A 23,738-nucleotide genomic window follows, 5' to 3' on the forward strand; every position below is an offset into this window, starting at 1 on the left:
TATGTCTCCAGTTGCCCTCTGACCTTCACAGTCCTCCCATTGGTCACCCCAAATGCCTATCCTGGTGGCAGCACTCTCCCCTACCAATCGGATTATCCTCATTCCCCGATTAGATCAGTGGTTCTCAACCTGGGGTCAATGGATCGATGGGCCCAAAGAGATTTCTAATGGGTCTCCAAAATAATCTGAACGCGCTTAATGAAATGAACTTGGTGCAAGTGGGGAGGCGGGTGTGAAGTGCAGTCAACACACGTACAGCACAGATTCAACTGGTTGCCTGACCTCAGAGGGCAGCGCACAGGAAGAGCACATAGCAATTGTCAGGTAGACCCACAGTTACCAACACTGGTGGTGGGCGCTGCATGAGTTTAACCTTGTTCAAGAGCGAGCAAGTTTTAAAATTATTTAAGTGCTTCGTACTATGAGTATAAGGCAGTATTATAATTTAGATGTGGGTTCATAAATGCAAAACCATTTGAAAATGAGTCCTTGAACCAAAATAGTTTGAGAACCACTTGATTACATTATTTATTTATTGACGATCAGCCCCCTTAGCTTGAATATATTGAACAAAAGGAATATGTTCAAGACTCATTTGAATGTCCTGGGGGTTTGGGAAGCTTTATAGTTCCCTGTTGCTCTCTCTATATCAGAATCGACTTGCCAACCTATCAGCACCCATTTCGCCTGCGTTATAAATTGTTGTGATGGTTTGACATTTGGCATTCTTGCGTTTTTGCAATGAGTGCAAGAGGAAAAACTTCAGTGACATGTTTCCCTTCTCAGTAATGTTCACTTTCCCTCATTGGTCTTGCTCTCCCAGTTATCACCAATCTTCATTAGATTCTTCAATGTGGCAAATCTATTTGTATTATGAGCCAATTTGCTAAAATGTACAGTTGAACACAACCAAGAAACTCTTGGAACTGGCTTTGCTACCCATGAATGCAGCCTCAGTCTATTCACGTTGATCCTCATAGCTCACTTCAGCCTTTTAGTTTGGTCAGACACCCTGCCATTGGAGAGCTATGGTGGGTGACCCTGCTTTCAATATTTGTATTACTGACTCCATACTTTGCTGCAGCAACCTCTTTGACGTTTGATCTTCTGACATGAACGGAGGTTTTTGCTGCCATTTCAATCACTGGTGGGGAATTTTGCATGAAAAGGTATATGTTCTCCACTGTGACTCCCTTTAGCCAAATAAACCATGAAGTACATTGGATTGACACACAGCATGTTGTTCACATTGCTTAAGTGCCTGTTCAGGTAATCATTAATAGCAATCTGCATATCTATAGCATGCTGACATGAAAGATGCTCCGAGGGGTTTATAAGGCAAAGAGAATGCCAAGCAGGAAAAGAAAGTTAGCTACAAAGGACAAATGAAGCATTGATCAATGGAGAATAATGGACATAAAATGTATTTTATAAAGGCATAATTTGAGAAGCTAATGAGTGCTTTCTAATACAAAACATGAAAAACATAAAACTATTGTTTTTCAAAGAGACAAAGCCCTTCATGTAATTCGGTGTATGAGCAGATTCTCTCAAGAGGCACATTATTAAAATTAGTTTGGGATCGAACAGGATAATATCAGATTATTTCAGGCTACATCGTGGAACCAGACAGGGATGCCCACTCTCCCCGTTGCTGTTCGCACTGGCCATAGAACCATTAGCGATTACGCTGAGAGCTGCAAAGGGGTGGAAGGGAATGACTAGGGGTAGGGTGGAGCACAGGTTCTCTCTCTATGCGGATGACTGTGCCGGACCCATTGGCCGGGATGGAAAATATACTGAAAATATTGAGGAAGTTCGGCCGGTTCTCAGGGTACAAATTAAATATGGCCAAGAGTGAGATGTTTGTAGTGCAGGCAAGGGGCCAGGAGAATAGACTGAAGGAGCTGCCTTTAGGCTGGTTGGGGAAAGTTTTTGGTACTTGAGGATACAGGTGGCACGAGACTGGGGCAGGTTACATAAGTTAAATTTGACTAGAGTGGTGGAACAAATGAAGAGAGAGTTTCGGAGATGGGATGCACTCCCACTGTCACTTGCGGGGAGGGTGCAGAAGATAAAGATGACAATCCTCACTAGATTCCTGTTCATCTTCCAGTGCCTCCCGATTTTTATCCCACAGTCCTTCTTCAAAAGGACCGGCAAAATTATCATGAGCTTTGTCTGGGCGGGAAAAACCCTGCGGGTGAGGAAGGTGATGCTTGAAAGGAGATGCAGCGAGGGGAGACTGGCATTGCTTAGCCTGATCAACTACTACTGGGCGGCTAACATAGCCATGGTAAGGAAGTGGATGGTGGGTACGTAGTCTATCTGGGAGCGGGTGGAGGTGGCTTCGTGCAGGGGCACCAGTTTGGCAGCCCTGGTCATGGCTCCCCTACCGCTTGCGCCGGCCAGGTACTCCACCAGCCCGGTAGTGGGGGCGGCCCTGCAGATTTGGGGCCAGTGGAGAAAGTATGCAGGGGAGGTGGGGGCGTTGGTCTGGGTTCCAATTTGTGATAACCATCGATTCACCCCCGGGAACATGGATGGAGGGTTTCGAGCATGGCGGCGGGTGGGGGTGAGGAGGGTGGGCGATATGTTCCTGGAGGGGAACTTTGCGAGTTTGAGGGATTTGGAGGAGAAAGCTGGGCTGGAAAGAGGAAATTACTTTAGGTACTTACAGGTGCAGGACTTTGTACGCAGACAGGTCCCATCCTTCCCACACCTCCCGCCAGGACAGAATAGTCTCTGGAGGAGAAGGAGGAGAGGGTAGATTCTCAGATACTTACAAGGTGCTCATGAAGGGGGAAGAGACCCAGACGGAGGAGCTGAAACTCAAATGGGAGGAGGAACTCGGCGGGGAGATGGAGGATGAGGTATGGGTGGAAGCCCTGAGTAGGGTAAACTCAACCGCAATGTGTGCCAGGCTCTGCCTGATTCAGTTTAAGGTCGTTCACCGGGCTCACATGACGGTAGCTCGGATGAGCAAATTCTTTGGGGTAGAGGACAAGTGCGCTAGATGCGCACCAATGAACCACGTCCACATGTTTTGGGCATGCTCTAAGCTTAGGGGGTACTGGGAGGGATTTACGGAGGTCATGTCCCGGGTGCTGAGAACAAGGGTGGTGATGAGTCCAGAGGTGGCAATTTTCGGGGTTTTGGAGGACCCGGGAGTCCAGGGGGAGAAATAAGTCGATGTTCTGGCCAATGCTTGCCTGATAGCCCGGCGGCGAATACTGCTGGCATGGAGGGACTCAAAACCCCCAAAGACCGGACTATGGCTTTCGGACATGTCAAGTTTTCTGGGTACGGAAAAAAAATCAAGTTTGCCTTGAGGGGATCTGTACTGGGGTTCGCCCGAAGGTGGCAACCGTTCATCGACTTCTTCACGGGAGAGTGAGCGTCAGCAGGTGGGGGGGGGGGGGGGGGGGGGGGAGATTAGGGTAGTGTAGGAGGGATAAACAGGTGGGGAGTGTAGGAGGGAGAGGAGCGGGTATGTGCATTATGGTTTGGTTGAAATGTTGGTTTTCTGTTGATGTTTGCATATTTCTGTAATCTGTAACTGTTTACAATGCCAAAAAATACCTCAAGAAAATTGTTTGTTAAAAAAAAATTAGTTTTGGATGCAATAAAGATATTCCCTCTATTACTACGTTTTACAGGAACATCACAAAGCAGAGAAGGTGAACTGACAATTTCTGAGTCAATATTCCTGAGTGGTAACGTGGACTGTTAATTAGGAAGCGTAGCAGTGGAGCCTTATTTTTAACACAATATAAATCATTGCTTTTGGCAGTTTTTAAGTATTAGGATGTAGAAACATATCTCCGAAATGACTGCCTGCTTAACCCTGGTAAATAACTCGTTAGAAACTCTCCACTAAGTCTCCACAGAAATAACTGTTTAACCTTGAGTGATCAGGAATTCTGCACACCTGATGTCCTTTGCGTGGATCGATGGATCACATCTTTTATAATGCATTCAATAAAACAATGTCCATTAAGATTATTCGTAACATTCCAAGACTGTGACACAGTTACAGTGGTATACACATAAAGGCTGCGAAATGGGACTTCATACATTTTGCAAGCACGTATCTTCAAGACTGTCAATAATCTGATTGACATAAATGTCTCTAAAATTAAAATATGATGAAATGTGCAACATATGAAGTGCAGCCACATTTGCTTTCAGCTTCACAAGAATTCACCTTGAAGGACTGGTGACTGAACTTTTAAGGACGGGTGTATTGCTTTACCTTCAAGGACTCCAGTGTTTTAGTTGATGAAAATCAATCCCCAACTGAGTTGTCCATTTCTACGGGTCAGTTCCAATTGAACGGGCTATAGTCCTGTGGGTCACCTGATATATAAACAACACTTTTCATCAAAGAGTGTAACATCAGGAAAATGTGATGTAATTACTTATCTGTTTTTTCAAAGATTCCTGAATGCTGAAGGAGGATAAACTCCATTGTGCGCCTTACTATCGCAGGGTGAAACCTACCACATTCTGGTAGTCACTCCATGGTATCATAGTCCATTAAGTCTCGTGTTAAGTACACTTGGCAGTTGTTTTGACAACAGAGGAGAAACATAAACCAATTAGATTTCAAGCACATTTGATTTTGCAAGTGCACACAAGCTGATTGCTCTTTCAGCTATTGGGTACACAGAATACCTGAAAGTTGACTGTGGAATGATTAACATGTCAAACAGCAGCACAGTGGGAACTTTAAATTACAAGTTTTAAGAGCAGCACTTTGGTCAGAGACTAATGTCAAAACTACAGGTCAAAGTACAACAGCTGAAATTATGTCCAACTTTCTTGTGACAAAACCCAGTTATCCAAATATTAAACACAAGCTAAATAAACACAAGTTAACTAGTTATTTAGTGCGTTCTTTCTATTTACTCAAGTTTGATTTAATTCAGGATTCCCCCTTTACATCTTCGGATTACCTCCTTCATGTGCAAAGTGATACTGACCATGCCTCCCGGCATGTGTCTCTGGTTATTTTCCATCCCCTTCATTAATTTGTTACTGTCACAGCGGCTGCTTGGAATTTTGGACCACAGTGACAAAGATAGATGCTACGCGGAAGCCAGAACTTACTGCTACAATTCCTGGTGGTTTGGAGTTGTGTGATGCCGGTATTCTGGTGGGAGCAAGAAATATAACCATCTTCCCTGGCAGAGTTAGCAAGCCGATTCAGCTGCCAACTGTCTTCTTGCATTTGGATGTTGGAGCACAGAATCTAGTTCTGATTCACTGCATCCAGTACATTCCCTCTATTTCTGAGCAGTTTTCTGGAGAAGGTGTCTCATCTGAAGGCAATCTTAGAAGACGGGCCATTTGGCACCGACGATTAATCTTCAGCCTCGCTTTCAGAAAAAACAGCCACGTGTCACAGGCGCTGAAAATGAATCACAGAATAAAAACTAGGCCACTGAATTCTTCCTGTGCTTTGCTGCCGGTTAGTCTGTAAGACATATGAGTGCACCTTGCAGAGCACAGGAACACATTTCGATTCACCGACAGAAAATCACAGGATGGTGTTCCTTTAAAGGTTAGGGCCTCATTTAATTGCTGGTCATCTTTCACAACCTGAAGAAGTAAATTCAGTTTCAGATTATAAAATGAGTCTCTACTGTGATTCCAGATTTTTGAGCAAAACCTGAATCGGGGAGAAAGGTAAACCTGCAGATTGATTCACTTGTTGAAGTAACTGGAACATCCTTTGAATTGAACTGAATCACGTCATTCTTGTCCCAACAAAAGCCAATTTTCTTTATTTGTTCTTGAAATGTGATTGATGTTGGCAGGGACACACTTTATTGTCCTTAATGTGGCCTCAACCTAAAAATGTAGTTTTCTTGTTGTAAAATGAACATAGAAAATGAGCTTAAATGTTAATTTAATTTAAATAGTGATTTTACAAGTAAACACTATTAAATGCTTAAGTAGTCGGGCAGCACGGTGGCGCCGTGGGTAGCACGGCTGCCACCGGGTCAGTTCCAATTGAACGTACCAGCCTCCCCGAACAGGCGCCGGAATGTGGTGACTAGGGGCTTTTCACAGTAACTTCATTTGAAGCCTACTTGTGACAATAAGCGATTTTCATTCATTTTGTTTCACGGCGCCGAGGTCCCAGGACCGATTCGGGCTCTGGGTCACTGTCTCTGTGGAGTTTGCACATTCTCCCCGTGTTTGCGTGGGTTTCACCACCACAACCCAAAGATGTGCAGGGTAGGTGGATTGACCACGCTAAATTGCCCATTAATTGGAAAAAATGAATTGGGTACTCTAAATTCTTTTTTTTTTAATGCTTAAGTAGTGATTGGGAATATGTTGAATTTAAAAAAAAAGGTATTTTATGCCAAACACATGTAACATCCAGAAAATACTCAGTCCACCAAATCACAATCCACAGTTTGTATAGTTTTTCTGCTTATATTCCCTTCCCTACCCCCTGTGACGATGATCGCCTCAAACAACGTCATGAACAGCCTCCACAGCACCTTGAAGCCCACCCTCTGAACTCAAACTTAACCTTCTCCAACCGGATAAAGTCATACAGATCCCCCAGCCAGGCCGCCACCCTCTTTAACGTATCTGACCTCCAATTTAACAGGACTCTTAACCTTACCCTCCAGCAGCTTCGGCACGTCCCAGACTCCAAAGGTCGCCACCAAAGGGCCCGGCCTGACCTCCACCCCCACTATTTTAGATAGGGTCCCAAAAGCTCTCCAGTTTCTCACAGACCCAGAACATGTAAGCATGATTAGCCGTCCCCCCACCCACACGTCTCACACCCATCAGCCACTCCTGGAAGAACCCATTCATCCTCGCTCGAGTCAATGTGTACCCTATGCTCCAACTTGAACTGAATCAAGCTCATCCTCGCACAGGAGGAGGTTAAGTTCACCCGCCGCATCGCCTCACATCACAAACCCCAACCTGTTTCCCTCCCAGCTCCTCTCCCATATACTCTTGATGCTCACCACCTGTGCCCCCCCCTCCTCCCCACCCACCTGTATAAAACTCCAGTCCTGCCCTCCCCAAGTTGTCAGGAAGCAGCGGTTGCTACAGCAGCGTGTACCCCAGTAGCTTGGTAAACGTCCTCCACTCCTTTTGTGCAAAGTCCTGCACCTGCTCTACCTAAACAGCTCGAAGCTGTCCCACAGCTCATCCAGTCGCACAAACCTCCCCTCCAAGAACATGTCCCTACTCCGCTCCAGCCCCACCTTCCTCCACTTCCCATACCCCCATCCATCTCTCCCAGCTTAAACCTATGGTTGCCACACAGTGGAGTCAACATTGACATTCTTTCCAGCTTAAAATGCCTTCTCAACTGGCTCCATCACCTTTCGGCAGCACCAACCCAGCCCTCTTTCTGCCTCTGCAGCAGAGCCTTCTTCACCCTCGGTACCTTCCCCGCTCATATAAACTCCGAGATCAGTGCCTCCACCCTCCGGAAGAAGGCCTGAGGGAAAAAGATCGTGAGGGTCTGAAAAATAAACAGGAACCTTGGCAGCACATTCACCTTTACCACCTGCACCCTTCCTGCCAAGGTCAAGTGCAAAGTGTCCCACCTCTTACCATCCCCCTTACCCTCCTCCTCCAACACTGTCAAAGTGCACCTGTGCATTGTGGCCCGCTCACAAGTCACCTGAATCCCCAACTACCTAAACCTCTGTCCAGCTACCTTAAACAGTAGTGTCCCCAAATTGGCCCCTCACCTCACTGCATTCACAGGAAACACCTCGCTCTTCCCAATGTTCAACTTATACTTGGAGAAGGCCTTAAACCTCTCCAACAGACCCATGTTCTGCCCACACTCTCCAGCGATGTTGAATAATGTTACAAAGAATTCTGTACGGAACCTTCAGTAAGAATGCAGGCTGCGTGGGCCCCTAGTGGAATTCCCCCTTTAAAAAAAATCAGTGAGGTCTCCAGCACCTTTCTTGAAAGTAAATCTATTCTGTTTCCTTCAAATCGTCAAAATTCAACTGACTCAACAGGGGTAGATGATTGTTGGGGTGGTGGTGGTGGGGGGGTGGGGGGGTGGGGGATGTAGGGGGGAAGATGGTAGGTGGGGTGCCTTGCTGCCTAGATTCCCACCAAAGACTTTGCATCTGTACCCAAAGCCCAACACTGGATAAGCTTTCTCCCTATTTTCAATACTGAATGTTTGGCACAAAACGTTCTCAAGGCGGAATTGGGTGGGTGAGCGATTGTCCCTTTAAGGGCAACACAGCAGATTATGGGCCACTTAGCCTGGAGGACCAATGGGGACTCAAGGTAGGGAATCACCCCAAGGGATGGAGTCCTCTTAAGTAGGAGACATGTAGGGAGCAAGCGGCATGAGGCTGCTGAATAGTTTTTACTAATAAATCCTTTTTATTTTCACTAATGAAGTCTCTGAAAGTGCATCTTTACATCTGGCAATGAGGATAAATCATCCCGACACCTGTTTCAATGGAAGTCTAAATGAAATACCCACCAAAATGCCACTTATTGGGTGAATAGACCTATTTGAGATATTGAGATATTTCCAGACCCTGAGTAATATAGAATCATAAAAGGTGCACAGTTACAAGCAAAGAAGGAACGTGGCAAGGTAAGACCCCTGGGTCAAAGTCCACAAGAAGGGTGAGCAAAATGCAGAAGCATACCTCCACTTACATTGTAGACTAGGATAGTGTTTTTCAAACTGTTTTCCCCTGGACGCGACCGGCTGACCTTTAGGATCCAGGCCGGCCGACATTCGTGACCCATGTCGGCCGACTTTCGTGACCCACACCAGCTGACCTTTGTGACACACGCCACGTTTGTTTACCTTTAATGCAAAAGGGGCACCTGCTTGGTGCTCATGATCTCATTTCACTCAGGCTCAAAGGGGGAGAGGGCAGTGCGAATATCAGGTGTAGATTTCAGCCAGTTCTTTTGTGTCGTCTTCATCTTTGTGAAAACAGAAAATCCAACCTCGCACATGTAGGTCATCATGACGGGCAATAGCAACAAAATGCATGCTTCACTCAGCACTGGATACTCCTGGGAGATGTTATTCCAGAATGCTGCCAGCCTCATGGGCTTTTGGCATGTTTTTAATGTGGTATTACAGGTCAGGTCCAGCATCATAGTCTTTTTATTTGGCGTCAGCTCTAAGTTAATAACTCACTCTGGGGTCTCAACTCCAAAAGGAATTATTCACCCAACACTTCTCTTTCAAAATCTGAAACTTGTCCTCTCATTTGCTAGTACTTCCCTGCATATAACACAAATAGGTTTTGCATCCTTATTTGCATTGGCACATTTGACAAAACCACACCTCAAGAAATCATCTTTATAATGCATTGTTCCTGAGTTAAGTTTCTTCTTTGTAGGCTGTTAACCAGAGGCCCTGGAGCTCTACACAGCCCTAATGCTAGCACTGCTCTGTCCTGCCCTGGACTCTCCTGTGCAACTCTCTCCAGCAGATTCTGTTGCGAGATCCTGTCCAGTAGGTACACTGCCTATATGAGTCTCTGGCCGTCCCTTACTTCGAAGAAAATGATCCATCTTCATAGTCCTCTTGCCAGCAGTTGGAAAATGGAAGCAACTCTACCTCACAATTTGGCACCAAAAGCACATACATGGAGGGCACTTGCCATCAGGTGAATGTGCTGGGCACATGACCTGCTGTCTGCTGCCATTTCTGGCTGGAAGACTGCACACAGCTCATTCCTTTTCATTCAAAAGGTGGCAGCGGCAGCCATGCGCAATGTAAAAGCCAATAGCAGCTGTTGGGCACTTCTCTAACTAATGGGACCACCAGGGCAGCACGGTGGCACAGCGGTTAGCATTGCTGCCTCATGGCGCTGAGGTCCCAGGTTCGATACCAGCTCTGGATCACTGTCCGTGTGGAGTTTGCACATTCTCCCCATGTTTGCACGGGTTTCGCCCCCACAAACCAAAAGATGTGCAGGGTAGGTGAATTGGCCACGCTAAATTGCCCCTTAATTGGCAAAAAAAAAATGCATTGGGTATTCTAAATTTAAAAAAAAAACTATTGGGACCATCGCAGGACTGGTGTGACCGATCATTGCGATCCTCCTGACACCCACCTGCCACCACCCTCGGGTCGCGACCTGTACTTTGAAAAACCCTGGACTAGGAGGCATTCCAGGAGACTCAGTGCATTGGAAAGGCTGAGGGACAGATGCAGAAGAAACCTGAATTGGCCGGCACGATCAAAAGTTTAGAAAGAAACAGAAGAGAAAGTGACCCTTGAAGCAAGAGCTGTGGCTTTAATTTTAAAAAATAGTAAAACAGGAGGTGCTGTAAAGTTTTTAAAAAAGAGCTCACAGAAAGCAAAGATTTGTGAAAAAAGAATGCCCCAAGCGAACTGCAGCAAGGTGTCCCTGAGTGTGGGAAAATCAAGAAGCTGAAATTGAGTGACAAGCTCCTGATATGCAGGATCGGAACAGAGTCTGCGGCTGTTCCATGGCAGCAATCGTTGCTCTCATGGGCTTCAAGTAAAAGAAGAGAAGTTTGCAACCTTTTAAGAAAGAAAAAAAGAAGACAAGTTTTAAAAACCAGCTGGCGGGGAAGCCCAATCGAACCTCGAGTGTGAATGAAATAGACAATAAACGACACATTGAAAAAAACAAAAAGGAAAAAACGGACTCCCCAAATGGCCAGAAGCAAAACAAAACTCCAGAGATCGCTGAAATTACCTTCCTTTAATAAATGTGGAAATTTAAAAAATTCAAGAAAAGAGAATTCAGGGGCAGGATTCTCCGACCCCCCCGCCGGGTCAGAGAATCGCCGGGGGCTGGCGTGAATCCCACCCCCGCCGGTTGCCGAATTCTCCGGCACTGGTGGGCCCCGCGATCGGGGCCCACCGATCCGCGGGCGGGCCTGTGCCGTGGGGGCACTCTTTTCCTTCCGCCTTCATCATGGTCTCCACTATGGCGGAGGTGGAAGAGACCCACTCCACTGCACATGCAGGGGGATGCCGTGAGCGGCCGCTGACGCTCCCGTGCATGCGCCGCACGGCAAAGTCATTTCCGCACCAGCTGGCGGGGCACCAAAGGCCTTTTCCGCCAGCTGGCGGGGCAGAAATCAGTCCGGCGCGGGCCTAGCCCCTCAAGGTGAGGGCTCGGCCCCCCAAGATGCGGAGACTTCCGCACCTTCGGGGCGGCGCGATGCCGGACTGATTCGCGCCGTTTTTGGCGCCGGTCGGCGGACATTGCGCCGATTGCGGAGAATCCCGCCCCAGGTTCACGGCAAACTCTTAAAGCACGGGAAAAGTGTGGAAACTAAGTCAGGAAGAAGTTCCAGCAGTCAGTGTTGCCGTCAAGAAATTTTTTCAAACCCATAAGCACCAAAGGGCCTGATCAACCTATTTGTCTCTGTGGAATCAGGTAGTAATGAGCTGCCTGTACCAGAATGGGCACCCGTTATTACAGTTCCTGTTAATGTCGATCTTGTGGAAACATCTCAGACTACAGAATTATACCGCTCTACAAGGAACAGAAAACCCCCTCAAAGACTCGATTTATAAATTGCCCAATTCATTATGTGTTTAGTTAGAACTTAGGATTGAGTAACTTATTTATTGAAGATTGTAAGAAGGAGTTAAAGTGGGAAAGATGTGGTGATTGTCCCATTAAGGTCAATGCAACAGATTAAGGGTCACCTGGCCTGGGGGACCAATTGGGTCTCAGAGTAGGGAATCAGCCATGGGGTAGAGTCCTCTCTTAGGCAGGAGACATGTAGGGAGCAAGCCATGAGGCTGCTGAACAATTCTTATTAATAATTCCTTTTTGTGTTCATTAGTGGAGTCTCTGAAAGTGCATCTTTACCGTGCTGCTGGTGCAAAGTTTAAACTGGCAGGCCTCAAGTGATGAGGTGATTGATGAGCAAGAAATGATCCTCTGCAAAATAAAGGAGGGTGGGGTAGTTTTCCAGTACATGGTGATGTGGCAACGAGATAAATCAGAAGCCAGAGGTAGCATTGTGGGACCAAGATGCCATTTTAAGAACATTTTAGCAATTTTGCTTACCTGGGCCTTTTTTCAGTCTCGATGCTGCTGTCACTTACTTTTGTTAGTGGCTAAGTGAGTGGGAGGGGTTTGAAGCATTTGTGGGTTAAATTTGTATTGGGTCTGAATTACATAATCAAACCCCTACTTTATAGTTTTCATATGATTTTTAAAAAATGTTTACACTCCCATCGCTTGTGAATGGGTTTTCCCATCAAAGCCATCCAACGCCTCCGAAAAACCCGCGGAAGGGGGTGTGCTCTGGGCAGCAAATGTGCATTGCAACGGCCGGAGAATTCTCGTCAATATCTGCTACAGCACTATCTAAAATGTGGGACTTTTCTTTCTTTTAACAGCATAATAAAATTTGTTTTTAACCAGATGTGATCAGTAAATTAATATCCCCATTACAGTATGAGTCATGTCACTACTCGCTCCTCTATAAACATGATAAACTGTCCTGCCAAGCCCCAGTTCAATGACAATAAGCAGTCTTTGTGTATCTGATCGAAGAGTTGCTATGTTCACGGAATTTATGTATTCCAGCAACAAGAATAAGAACAATTTGTATCAACAGAGTCCTTTGACATAGAAAACCTTCCCTAGGCACTTCACAGAGGCATCATTCTAAAGTGGATACTGAGCTAAAGAGGAAGATATTCGGGGGAGTGAGCAAGACAAGGTTTTAAGTACAGGCTCAAAGGATGAGGGGGATGTGGAAAAGTAGCTACCAAGGTGGGATAGAGGGAGAGGAGATGCAGAAGGTACCAAAGTCAGAGGGCCATTGAGTTTAGGGTGATTGTTGCAGGGCTGGTGGGGGTAGGGAGCGGAATTAAGGAATTTAAACACAGAAATGAAAACTTTAAATTTGCAGTGTTGGGGAACTGAGAGCAGAAGTTGATCAGTGAGGACACGGGTGATGAGTGAGTGGAACTTGGTATGATACAGGATGCGGGCACCTTAGCTTCAGATGCGCAAAATATTACAGAGCGTGAAAGATGGAATGACAACCAGGAGCAAAATTAACTAGTCATGACAGGAGGTGATAAAAACATGGATGAGGGTTTCAGCAGTGGCTAGGCTGATTACTGGTTGAGATGGAGAGAGCCTAATACTTAGAGTTGGATGCTGGCCACACAGAATATAGGATAGGAACTTAGTTTTGGCTCGATAGATGTTGAGGATGTGAAAAGTTAGGTTCAACTGAGATATTGGCTTTTACCTCCACCTGAGTAATACTTATAAAGACAGTGTACCATTTTTGAGGCTCTACAAGTATAATGGCACATGCCTATCCTGGATCTGGAATCCACTTACCAGTTACAATGCATGTTTTAATTCATTCATGGGATGCAGGCATCGCATGCAGGTAGTGGGTGCCTGGAACTCGCAACCGGAGGAGGTGGTGGAAGCAGGGACGATAGTGACATTTAAGGGGCATCTTGACAAATACATGACTAGGATGGGAATAGAGGGATACGGACCCAGGAAGTGTAGAAGATTGTAGTTTAGTCGGGCAGCATGGTCGGCACGGGCTTGGAGGGCCGAAGGGCCTGTTCCTGTGCTGTTCTTTTCTTTGTTCTTTGTTCTTGGCTGGCTAGGCCATCATTTATTGCTCAATGGTAATTGCCCTTGAGAAGATACCTTCTTGAACCTCTGCAATCTATGTGGTGTAGGTGCACCCAAAGTGCTGTTAGGGAGGGAGTTGCAGGGTTTTGACCCAGCGACAGTGAAGGAACGATAATATATTTCAAAGTCAGGATGGTGTGGAAGAAATGCTGCTCCCATGCATCTGCTACTCTTGGCCTTCTAGATGGTAGAATTTGTGAGTTTGGAAGGGGTTGGAGGAGCTTTGATGAGTTCTTGCAGTGCATCTTGTAAATGACACTCACTGCTACCACTGCGTATTGGTGGCTTCTCGAGTGTTGTTAGTGCTGCTGCTAGGCTTTGGGGAGTCAGGAGTTACTCATCACAGGATTCCTTGTATTCCTTGTAGCACCAGTATTTATATGCCTGGTCCAGTTCAGTTTCTAGTCAATGGTGACCCCCAGAATGTTGAGAGTGGGGGATGCTAATGCCATCAAATGTCAAGTTGTGATGGTTTAAAAAAAAAATCATTTATGAATGAAAATGAAATGAAAATCGCTTATTGTCACAAGTAGGCTTCAAATGAAGTTACTGTGAAAAGTCCCTAGTCGCCACATTCCGGCGCCTGTTCGGGGAGGCTGTTACGGGAACGTTTATGGGACGTGGGCAGCATTTAATGCCCTCCATGGCATTTGAGAGTCAACCACATTGCTGTGGATCTGGAGTCACATGTAGGCCAGATCAGGTAAGGACAGCAGATTTCCTTCCCTAAAGGGTAAAATCGACAATCAGTAGACTTTTAATTCCAGATTTAAAAAAAATTGAATTCAAATGTTACCATCTGCCATGGTGGGATTTGAACCCAGGTCTGCAGACCTTGCCCTGGGTCTCTTGATAACTAGTCCAGTGACAATACCACTACGCCACTACCTCTCCTTGTTGGAAGTAGTCTTTGCCTGGCACTTGTGTGGTGCAAATGTTACTTGCCACTTGTCAGCCCAAGCCCAGTTCTTGTTGCATTTGGACATGGGCTGTTTCAGTATCTGAGGAGTCACGAATGGTGCTGAACATTGTGCAATCATCAGCGAACATCCCCACTTCTGACCTTATGATGGAGAGAAAGCCATTGATAAAGCAGCTGAAGATGTTTGAGCCTAGGACACTACTCCGAGTAACGCATGTGCATGATTGTCGGTGCTTGTAAAGGTTACCACCAGCCTTAAACTCTGTGCCACAGGCTGCATCTATGATCATTTGTAACATTAGCCAATTGCCTATGCACAGCTCCATAAAATGTTACTGATTTAAAAAGATTAATAATGTCCTGCACGTCCATCCAATTGTCTCAGGACTTTCTCCTTGTGTAGTGACAGCTCTCTGTTATCCATTATGGATCACTCCTCCTTGTAAAAGAACATGGACTGTGGCACCTTGTGTGAAATGATCTTTCTCTAATTTGTTTGTTTTCAGAATGTTGGTAAGCTTAAGTAACTATTCTTGGTGGCCTGGTGGCCTGGTGGCCTGGGCTTGGTGGGGGAGGGAGTGTGTAGTTGTGACTGTTGATAACGTGGGGTGTGTTGTGAGTTTGAGGTGATGACACGGTGTTGGTGCGTGGAGGTGGGCTGAGGTCGGAGTGACGGTGTTGAGGGTGGAGGGTGATGCAGGCTTGGGGGTGAGCTGGGCTTGGTGGCAGAGATGGGGTGGTTATAATGAAATGGGTGGGTACTGGGGACAGGGTGAGGTGGGGGTGGATGGGGTGGGGGGGTTGTGGTGAAAATTCATCCCTTGACACAGCAGTAATACAGCCCTAATTCTAATCATAATGTGACTGGCTGTAGTGTAAGATGCCCCACCTTATCAGTCTTGATCTCTCAGCATCCTTTGACATTGTCATCCACATGACGCTCCTCCTCTGACACCTTTCTGTCTTTGCCCAACTGACAGACATTGCCATTATTTGGTTCTATTCTTACCGATAATTATAACCAGAGCACTTCCCAAAACAGCTTCTTATCCTGCCTCCACCATTACCACTGGAGTCTACCTTTAGTACCTTCCTCTTCCACGTCTACATGTTGTCTCTTGGAAGCATCACTCGTAGATGTGTGGGGACTGTTAAACCCTCAGTGTGGGCAGAAGAATATTGAAGTTCCCTCCAAGCTACACACCATCCTGACTTGGGCTATATCACCCTTTTTTTTAAAGCTGGTCTTTCGGGTTTTAAGGTTGGAAATGGTGATGCCAAAGGGGGATTTCTGAAACCCCAATGTTGGAAGCCTGTCATTTGGGCGAAATTTCTCACCCCTCAGTTTCGTGAATATTTTGTTCCATTTTTTGCTTCCTACCCATCCACTAAATAATAATAATAACCTTTATTCGTGTCACAAGTACGCTAACATTAACATTACAATGGAGTTACTGTGAAAATCCCCTCGTCGCCACACTCCGCCGCCTGTTTGGGTACACTGAGGGAGAATTCCGAATGTCCAGTCAGCTAACAAACACGTCTTTCGGGACTGTGGGAGGAAACCGGAGCAACCGAAGGAAACCCATGCAGACATGGGAAGAACGTGCAGACTTTGCACATACAGTGACCCAAGCTGGGAATTGAACCCGGGTCCCTGGCGCTGTGAAGCAACAGTGCTAACCACTGTGCTACCTTGCTGCCCATGTTCTGCCGTTCTAGGCGACAGCCTGGTTTGCCTTGTGGTGTCATTGACCCTGGGTTGAGGATGTTAAGTTTTTGAGGCCTAGAGTCGAAAACATGGTAAGAAGTGGTTTCATCACGCTTGGAAATGTACAATCGATAACTATTTAACAAGAGATTCCCAATCTCATGAAAATGCAATGTTCTCTCTGCTCCTATTTATTCATTTGTTTCCATTTGTTATAACCCCCACGAGACCCACGAGGTGACCGGGTTGATCTCCCTGTCGGGCTCGTGGAGTACGAGCTCCCTCAATGAGGGGTGGAGGCCCACCAGTGGGCTCATTAATTTCCCGATATAAAAGCTGGCCCAGGAAGGAGCCGGCATCTCAGCATGGTCTCGGCTGGGACTTAGACTGTTGTTGTATTTCCTAGCTATGAGTAGGAAATAAACTACTTTTAACTCACCTTTTCAGGACTACTGATTGAGGACCATACCGTTATAACCTGGCCTCCAGTGGCAGACATAAATATTGAAACTCAGGAATAGATGAACTCTCAAGTTACCCAGCCTTTAGCCACCGCCTGCGGCTGAGTAAATGACAAGGGAAGCACTGAAAATTGTCTGGGGGATAAAATGGAAACAAAAAACGAATTATAAGCTGGGACTTTTCAGGCTGGAAGCAACTTATGAATAAGGTGCTTTAGTGTTTGTCTCAGGATTCTTGACGTTTTTAATCCAATAATGGTGAGGTACCCTCAATAATGACGCTTAGAGATTAAACTGTAAAGAAGGCTTTATTAGACTAATAACTATGCTAGAGCTAGAGACGAGAGCTGACTGTTACAGACCATGAGGCAGCCCTTATGTATGGCTCCCAGATGGGCGGAGCCAGAGGCGGAGTCCCCAGGGTTACAAGCCCGGTCTTAAAGGGGACATCACCTTACATGATGATAAGGCAGTAACCGTTCATCACATTCACCCGTTTAAAAAGGAGTCCGGCGGGGCTGAAGTGCCATCATAGGTCCATTCGTCTCGGTGGCCGGATCGTCCTCCTCGACCTCCTCAATTCGGGCGGTGGTGCGGCGGGCATGGACGTCCCGGTTGAGGGCACATCCGGGAGCACAGCGGTCGGAGCTTCGGTCCGGGTCGGGGCAGGGTAACTAGGCAGGGCCGGGGGTAGCGGAGCCGGCGCCGGTGGGGTGTGTAAAGGGGGGGCACGGTAGGGGCTCACCAACGGGTGGTAGGGCCGGAAGGGGGTGTGTTGTAGGGGGCGACGAGTCCTGCAGGGGAGCGGCGCGGGATGGGGCGTCTGTGGTGGAGGATCCAGCGGGTGCCAGATCCCGGAGGGAAATCGTATCTTGCCTGCCGTCGGGGTACTCCACGTAGGTGTTACTGGGGTTGGCGTGGAGCAGTCGGACCTTTTCAACAAGGGGGTCCGTTTTATGGCTCCTCGCGTGCCTCCGGAGAGGAACAGGTCCCGGAGCCATCTGCCAAGGTGGAAGTGAGACCCCGGAGGTAGACTTCCTGGGGAAGAGAAACAATCGGTTGTGAGGGGACTCATTCGTGGCCATGCAGAGGAGTGACCTAATGGAGTGTAGGGCATCGGGTAGGACCTCCTGCCAGCGGGTGGTTGGGAGATTTCTCGACCGCAGGGCCAGAAGGACAGCCTTCCTCACTGTCGCATTCTCCCTCTCCACCTGCCTGTTTCCCCGCGGGTTATAACTGGTCGTTCTGCTCGAGGCGATGCCGTTGCTGAGCAGATACTGACGCAGTTCATCGCTCATGAACGATGTACCCCGGTCACTGTGGATATAAGCGGGGAAACCGAACAGGGTGAAGATGCTGTGCAGTGCCTTAATCACTGTGGCTGAGGTCATGTCGGGGCAGGGAATGGCGAATGGGAAACGGGAGAACTCATCGATCACGGTGAGGAAATAGGCATAACGGTTGGTGGACGGGAGGGGCCCCTTGAAGTCCACGCTCAGTTGCTCAAAGGGGCCCGAGGCCTTCACGAGCTGAACCTTGTCTGGCCGGTAGAAGTGCGGTTTGCACTCCGCACAGACTTGGCAGGCCCTGACCATGGCCTTGACCTCCTTGGTTGAGTAAGGTAGGTTGCGGGACTTGATGAAATGGACGAGCCGGGTAACCCCCGGGTGGCAGAGGTCATTGTGGATGGCTTTCAGGCGGTCCTCCTGCGCGTTGGCGCATGTGCCGCGGGACAGGGCATCTGGGGGCTCGTTGAGCTCCCCTGGACGATACTTGATATCGTACGAGTAGGTGGAGAGTTCGATCCTCCACCTCAAAATTTTATCGTTTTTTATTTTGCCCCGTTGCGTGTTATCGAACATCTAGGCGACCGACCGTTGGTCGGTGACAAGGGTAAACCTCCTACCGGCTAGGTAGTGTCTCCAGCGCCATACAGCCTCCACAATGGCTTGTGCCTCCTTTTCGACTGCAGAGTGTCGAACCTCGGAGGCGGTGAGGGTTCGGGAGAAGAACGCTACTGGTCTGCCTGCCTGATTGAGGGTAGCAGCCAGGGCAATGTCTGATGCATCGCTCTCTACCTGGAAAGGGATGGTTTCGTCCACCACGTGCATGGTGGCCTTGATGATTTCAGCCTTGATGCGGTTGAAGGCCAATTGGGCCTCAGCCGAGAGGGGAAAAGTGGTGGTCTTTAGGAGTGGGCGGGCTTTGTCCACATACTTGGGGACCCACTGGGCATAATAGGAGAAAAGCCCCAAGCACCGTTTGAGTGCCTTGAGGCTGGGGGGGGAGGGAGTTCCTTAAGGGGGTGCATACGGTCAGGGTCGGGACCTAGGACCCCGTCTTCCACGATATAGCCGAGGATGGCCAGCCGGGTGGTGTGGAAAACGCATTTGCCCTCGTTATAGGTCAGGTTAAGGGCTCGGGCGGTCTGGAGGAACTTTTTGAGGTTAGCGTCATGGTCCTGCTGATCATGGCCGCAGATGGTGACATTGTCCAAGTACAGGTATGTAGCCCGCAAACCGTACTGGTCCACCATTTGGTCCATCGTCCTTTGAAAGGCGGAGACCCCATTTGTGACACCAAAGGGGACCCTGAGGAAGTGGAAGAGCCGGCCGGCTGCTTCGAAGGCAGTATAGGGGCGGTCTTTTGGTCGGATGGGGAGCTGGTGGTAGGCAGATTTGAGGTCGACCGTGGAAAAGACTTGGTATTGGGTGATCCGATTTACCATTTCCGCGATGCGAGGAAGGGGGTACGCATCAAGCTGCGTGAATCGGTTTATGGTCTGGTGATAATCCACGACCATCCGTTTCTTCTCCCCGGACCGGACTACCACCACTTGCGCTCTCCAAGGGCTGTTGCTAGCCTCGATGACCCCCTCTCCCAGTAAACGCTGAACCTCTGACTTGATAAAAGCCATATCTTGGGCACTGTAGCGCCGGCTCCTGGTGGCGACGGGCTTACAGTCAGGAGTGAGGTTAGCGAATAGCGAGTGGGGTGCGACTTTCAGTGTCGCAAGGCAGCACACCGTGAGGGGGGGCAAGGGTGCGCCAAACTTCAGTGTCAGGCTTCGGGGGCTGCACTGGAAATCCAGTCCGAGCAGCAGGGGGGGCACAGAGGTGAGGGAGGATATAAAATTTGAAACGGGTGTATTTGGCACCCTGGATCGAGAGATCCGCAATACAGTACCCCGTGATTTGTACCGAGTGGGACCCAGATGTGAGGGCTATGGTTTGGGATGCGGGATGGGTGCGTAGGGAGCAGCGCCTTACCGTTTCAGGATGGATAAAGCTCTCCGTGCTCCCGGAGTCGAAGAGGCATGCAGTGTCGTGCCCGTTGACCTGGACCTGCATCATGGAGTTCTGCAGGTGTTTTGGACGAGTTTGATCGAGGGTGATCGCACCCAGTCGCGGGTAGTCTGAGTCCTCAGCCGAGTCGGACTCATAAAATGGCCACCGCCGTTGACTGCGCGTGCCAGGTCGAGAAGATGGCCGCCGGCAAGATGGCCGCTCCCATGATTCGCACGAGGCTGATGACGCATCAGAAGAGGGCGTGTCGGGTCGGTGTGCAGCAGCATTGCGAGGCCTGCGGGTCCGAGAGCCTGATTTTCGGGTCGGCTGTTCTTTGTTTTTCTGGCCCCTGGGTCTGGCCAGGCAGACCCTCGCAAAGTGCCCTTTCTTCCCGCAGTCGCTGCAGATCGTGGAGCGGGTTGGGCAGCGTGGGCGTGGGTGCTGGCCCTGCCCGCAGAAGTAGTATGGTGTGCCCCCATGGTGAGTGGGTCGCCGCGTGGCGCAGGCCTGTAATACGGTTGAGTCTGAGGAAGTCCGGGGGGGACTGGCAGAGTCCGTGGGGTACGTACCCAAGTTAAGTCAGGCCACCTCCAGCGAGGAGGCGAGCGTTAGCGTCTCCTGGAGGTCGTTTGCCCCGTTTTCGAGCAGCCGTTGCTGGATGTAGGTCGAGCGGATGCCGGACACGAAAGCATCCCTGATGTGCAGGTTCATATGGACTTCCCCTGTCACATCCTGATGGTCACAGTCCCTGGCAAGCGCGGTGAGTTTTTCAACAAACTCTCGAGCGGTTCCCCCGAGCGCTGCCGGCAGGTAGAGAGCAGATGGCGAGCATACACCTCATTGATGGGTTTGCGGAGCAACTTGATCGCTTCCTCATAAGTCGTCGCCTTTTCGAGCGTGGCGGAGATTCTGTGACTCACCCGGGCGTGGAGTAGACGCAGCTTGTGTGGCCCCAGGATGGGAGTCTCTGCGGAGTCCAGGTAGGCCTCGAAGCACCGCAGCCAGTATTAAAAAATTTCCTTCGCCTCCGGCATTCGTGCTTCCAGATTGAGCTTCTCTGGTTTTAGGCCTGCGTCCATCCTGAATCTAGTTTAGTCTAATAAATTGAGGTACCCTCAATAATGACGCTTAGAGATTGAACTGTAAAGAAGGCTTTATTAGACTAATAACTATGCTAGAGCTAGAGACGAGAGCTGACTGTTACAGACCATGAAGCAGCCCTTGTGTATGACTCCCAGATGGGCGGAGCCAGAGGCGGAGTCCCCAGGGTTACAAGCCCGGTCTTAAAGGGGACATCACCTGACACGATGATAAGGCAGTAACCGTTCATCACAAATGGCTTGGATGGAATTATATTGAGCAACATCTCCCAACTTTGCAGATCACACAATAGGACGCAAGCCAAATAATGAACCAACAGAATAGATTAAGATAGATTTAAAACACTGAGCTGGCCAGTAGCAGATTCAATTTCATATGAATAAGTGTAAAATAGTATGGGATCTGAAAAGGAGAATATCTGCTAAATAGGACAATGGTACATTGCAATGATCAGGAATGAGGGGAAAGGGTTGTAATAAATAAATCTGTAAGTACACCAACATCGCGCTTGGCTGCATTACAAAAGATAAATAAGGTATCATGTTCCAGCATCAAATAAGTCAATATTATTACCGTGTAAGGTAGTGGTGGGAAACCTCCAGCCCAGGGACCACATGCAGCTCATCAGGATTCAGCGTGCGGCCCACGAGACATTTTATTGACTGTTGCCCACGTGGAGGGTTGCCACATTCTGCTGGTTTCCATCCATATAGCTTATTTCCTACCGGTATAACTGAAGTCTGTAAAGCAAGGGGCACATGAAGCAGGCTGATTGCACACAACATTGACCGTGGGAGCTGCGCGGTCCCTCTGCATCCAATCAACCGTAAATATTTATTTTCTTTTTCCCATTTGAAGTTGACAACAGTTCTATTCATACATGAATGATTGAGCATTTTCTATAACTTGTTATGAAATATGCAGCGTGTATTAAATGTATTTAATCTTATTCAAGGGTCACGGTTAGTGAGCGTGCACGATTTGAATCTTGTGGCCCATGAGATGAAGGAGGGCCACTCATGTGGCCCACTCACTAGCCCAGGTTGCCCATCACTGGTGTAAGGCATTGGGCAGATCTCTTTTAGAGCATTATGCGTAGTTCTGGTCACATACTTTCAAGAATCACAGTAATGTGCAACAAAGGGTGCTGTGACAATGGTAGTTTTAGTTATCAGGAATTTTGGGGAGTTTAATTTGTCTGAATCTTTCTACCTTTACTCTTTGTTTAATGTAGCAAGAATGAAAAATGGAAAACATTTGGACGAGCCACATTCATATATATGTTCGGTCTGTGATGTGCGAGCTATTGTAAACCTGTTACCAATGCAGAAACAAAAAAGGTCAGCTTAGTAATCAGTTAGGGCTGACTCCCTTCCCCTCAAAATATGCTTTAAAGTTGAAAATTAAAAGATGTATCATTTTTCTTCAGACTCAGACATGTTAAGGTGTCTAGCTGTCAGATGTCAAATCAAGTTCACTTTGTGGTCATACAGCTACGGCGCAGTATTAAATTCTCAACAAGGATACCTAAATTCAGTTTTCTGAGCCTCTAACGACACTGGGCTTCACTCAAAGGGCATAATTTTGCCAGTTTTGAACGGGTGATCTGGTGGAAACTTCTCACTGATGAACCACACCTGCAGATAGTTTTAGTAACTGTGCAAATGTCCGCAGGCATTGCCATCTTCAACTGAGGATGTTAATATAAAAGGAAGAGAAGATGCACCTTTTGGTTTGAATGCCTTGCAGGTCTTCCTAATTAAATGCGTTTGCGGTATTTTATGATTCTAAATCTATGACTTATTTTTGTCTTCATTATTATTTAACAGGCTATTGATTATGTGCAACATAGAATAATTTATTTTTTCCCTTCAATTTTCCCGCTGATCGAGATGAGAGAATACTGTACCGATACAAGAGGGGGGGAAATGATAAATGCTGGAAATTTACAGTCACAAAGTCAGAATGACATACCTGCGAGTTCAGAATCTGCAATGAGCCTTTGGCCTACTTTTGCCTGTAGAGCATGTTTTAGGGCTTCCAAGACCCAAAAGAAACACTGTCCTGTCTTTTGGTTACAAACCATTAGCAACACGCTGATAGCATGGTCGGATTCAGTGAAGCTCTTTCTAACTCTGTCCCAACAATGTACTGTGGTATAAATCGCCAGAAAAACATTTGCTAATGCACTTTGTACTCAGGTGCATTTGATGCCAAACTAATGGAATCTTTGTGCTTTGAGCCCATGCCTAGCAGGAACTGGTAAAGACCAGCACCAGAACCTGTACAGCCAACAGAAAGAAGACGTTTGTGTCCCATAGGACGGGACTGAGTTCATGCTCAAGAGCCTCGAGGTCACTGTGCAATGCTAATCCTACCTGTCAGGCAATCCCCTGAATTAACAATCCTGCTTTAAAAAGTCTACCTTTTTCATAAACACTTTGATTGCGATCATTCAAAGTGTAAAAATGTTATTGACTCTCCCTCTCAACTACACATAGACCAGGAAAGAGGAAGAAAGGTCAGGGGAATGTTTTTTTAATAAAATTAATCTTGAGATGTTAAAATGCTCCAACTCTGAAACAGCTCCTTTCAGAT

The 23,738-nt window shown here is 47.7% G+C and overlaps 1 long non-coding RNA gene across 2 annotated transcripts in view; it reads right to left on the reverse strand.

Moving 5' to 3' along the window:
- The window catches only part of LOC140393180 (uncharacterized), a 325,170-nt gene that overhangs the window by 56,838 nt on the left and 244,594 nt on the right, over positions 1-23,738 (reverse strand). For both annotated transcript variants that reach the window (XR_011935516.1, XR_011935515.1), the window contains exon 2: positions 21,714-21,880. This is a non-coding gene — a long non-coding RNA (uncharacterized lncRNA). The remainder of the gene's footprint in view (positions 1-21,713; positions 21,881-23,738) is intronic.

This window comes from Scyliorhinus torazame, chromosome 16, assembly GCF_047496885.1.
Source record: "Scyliorhinus torazame isolate Kashiwa2021f chromosome 16, sScyTor2.1, whole genome shotgun sequence".
NCBI lineage: Eukaryota > Metazoa > Chordata > Chondrichthyes > Carcharhiniformes > Scyliorhinidae > Scyliorhinus > Scyliorhinus torazame.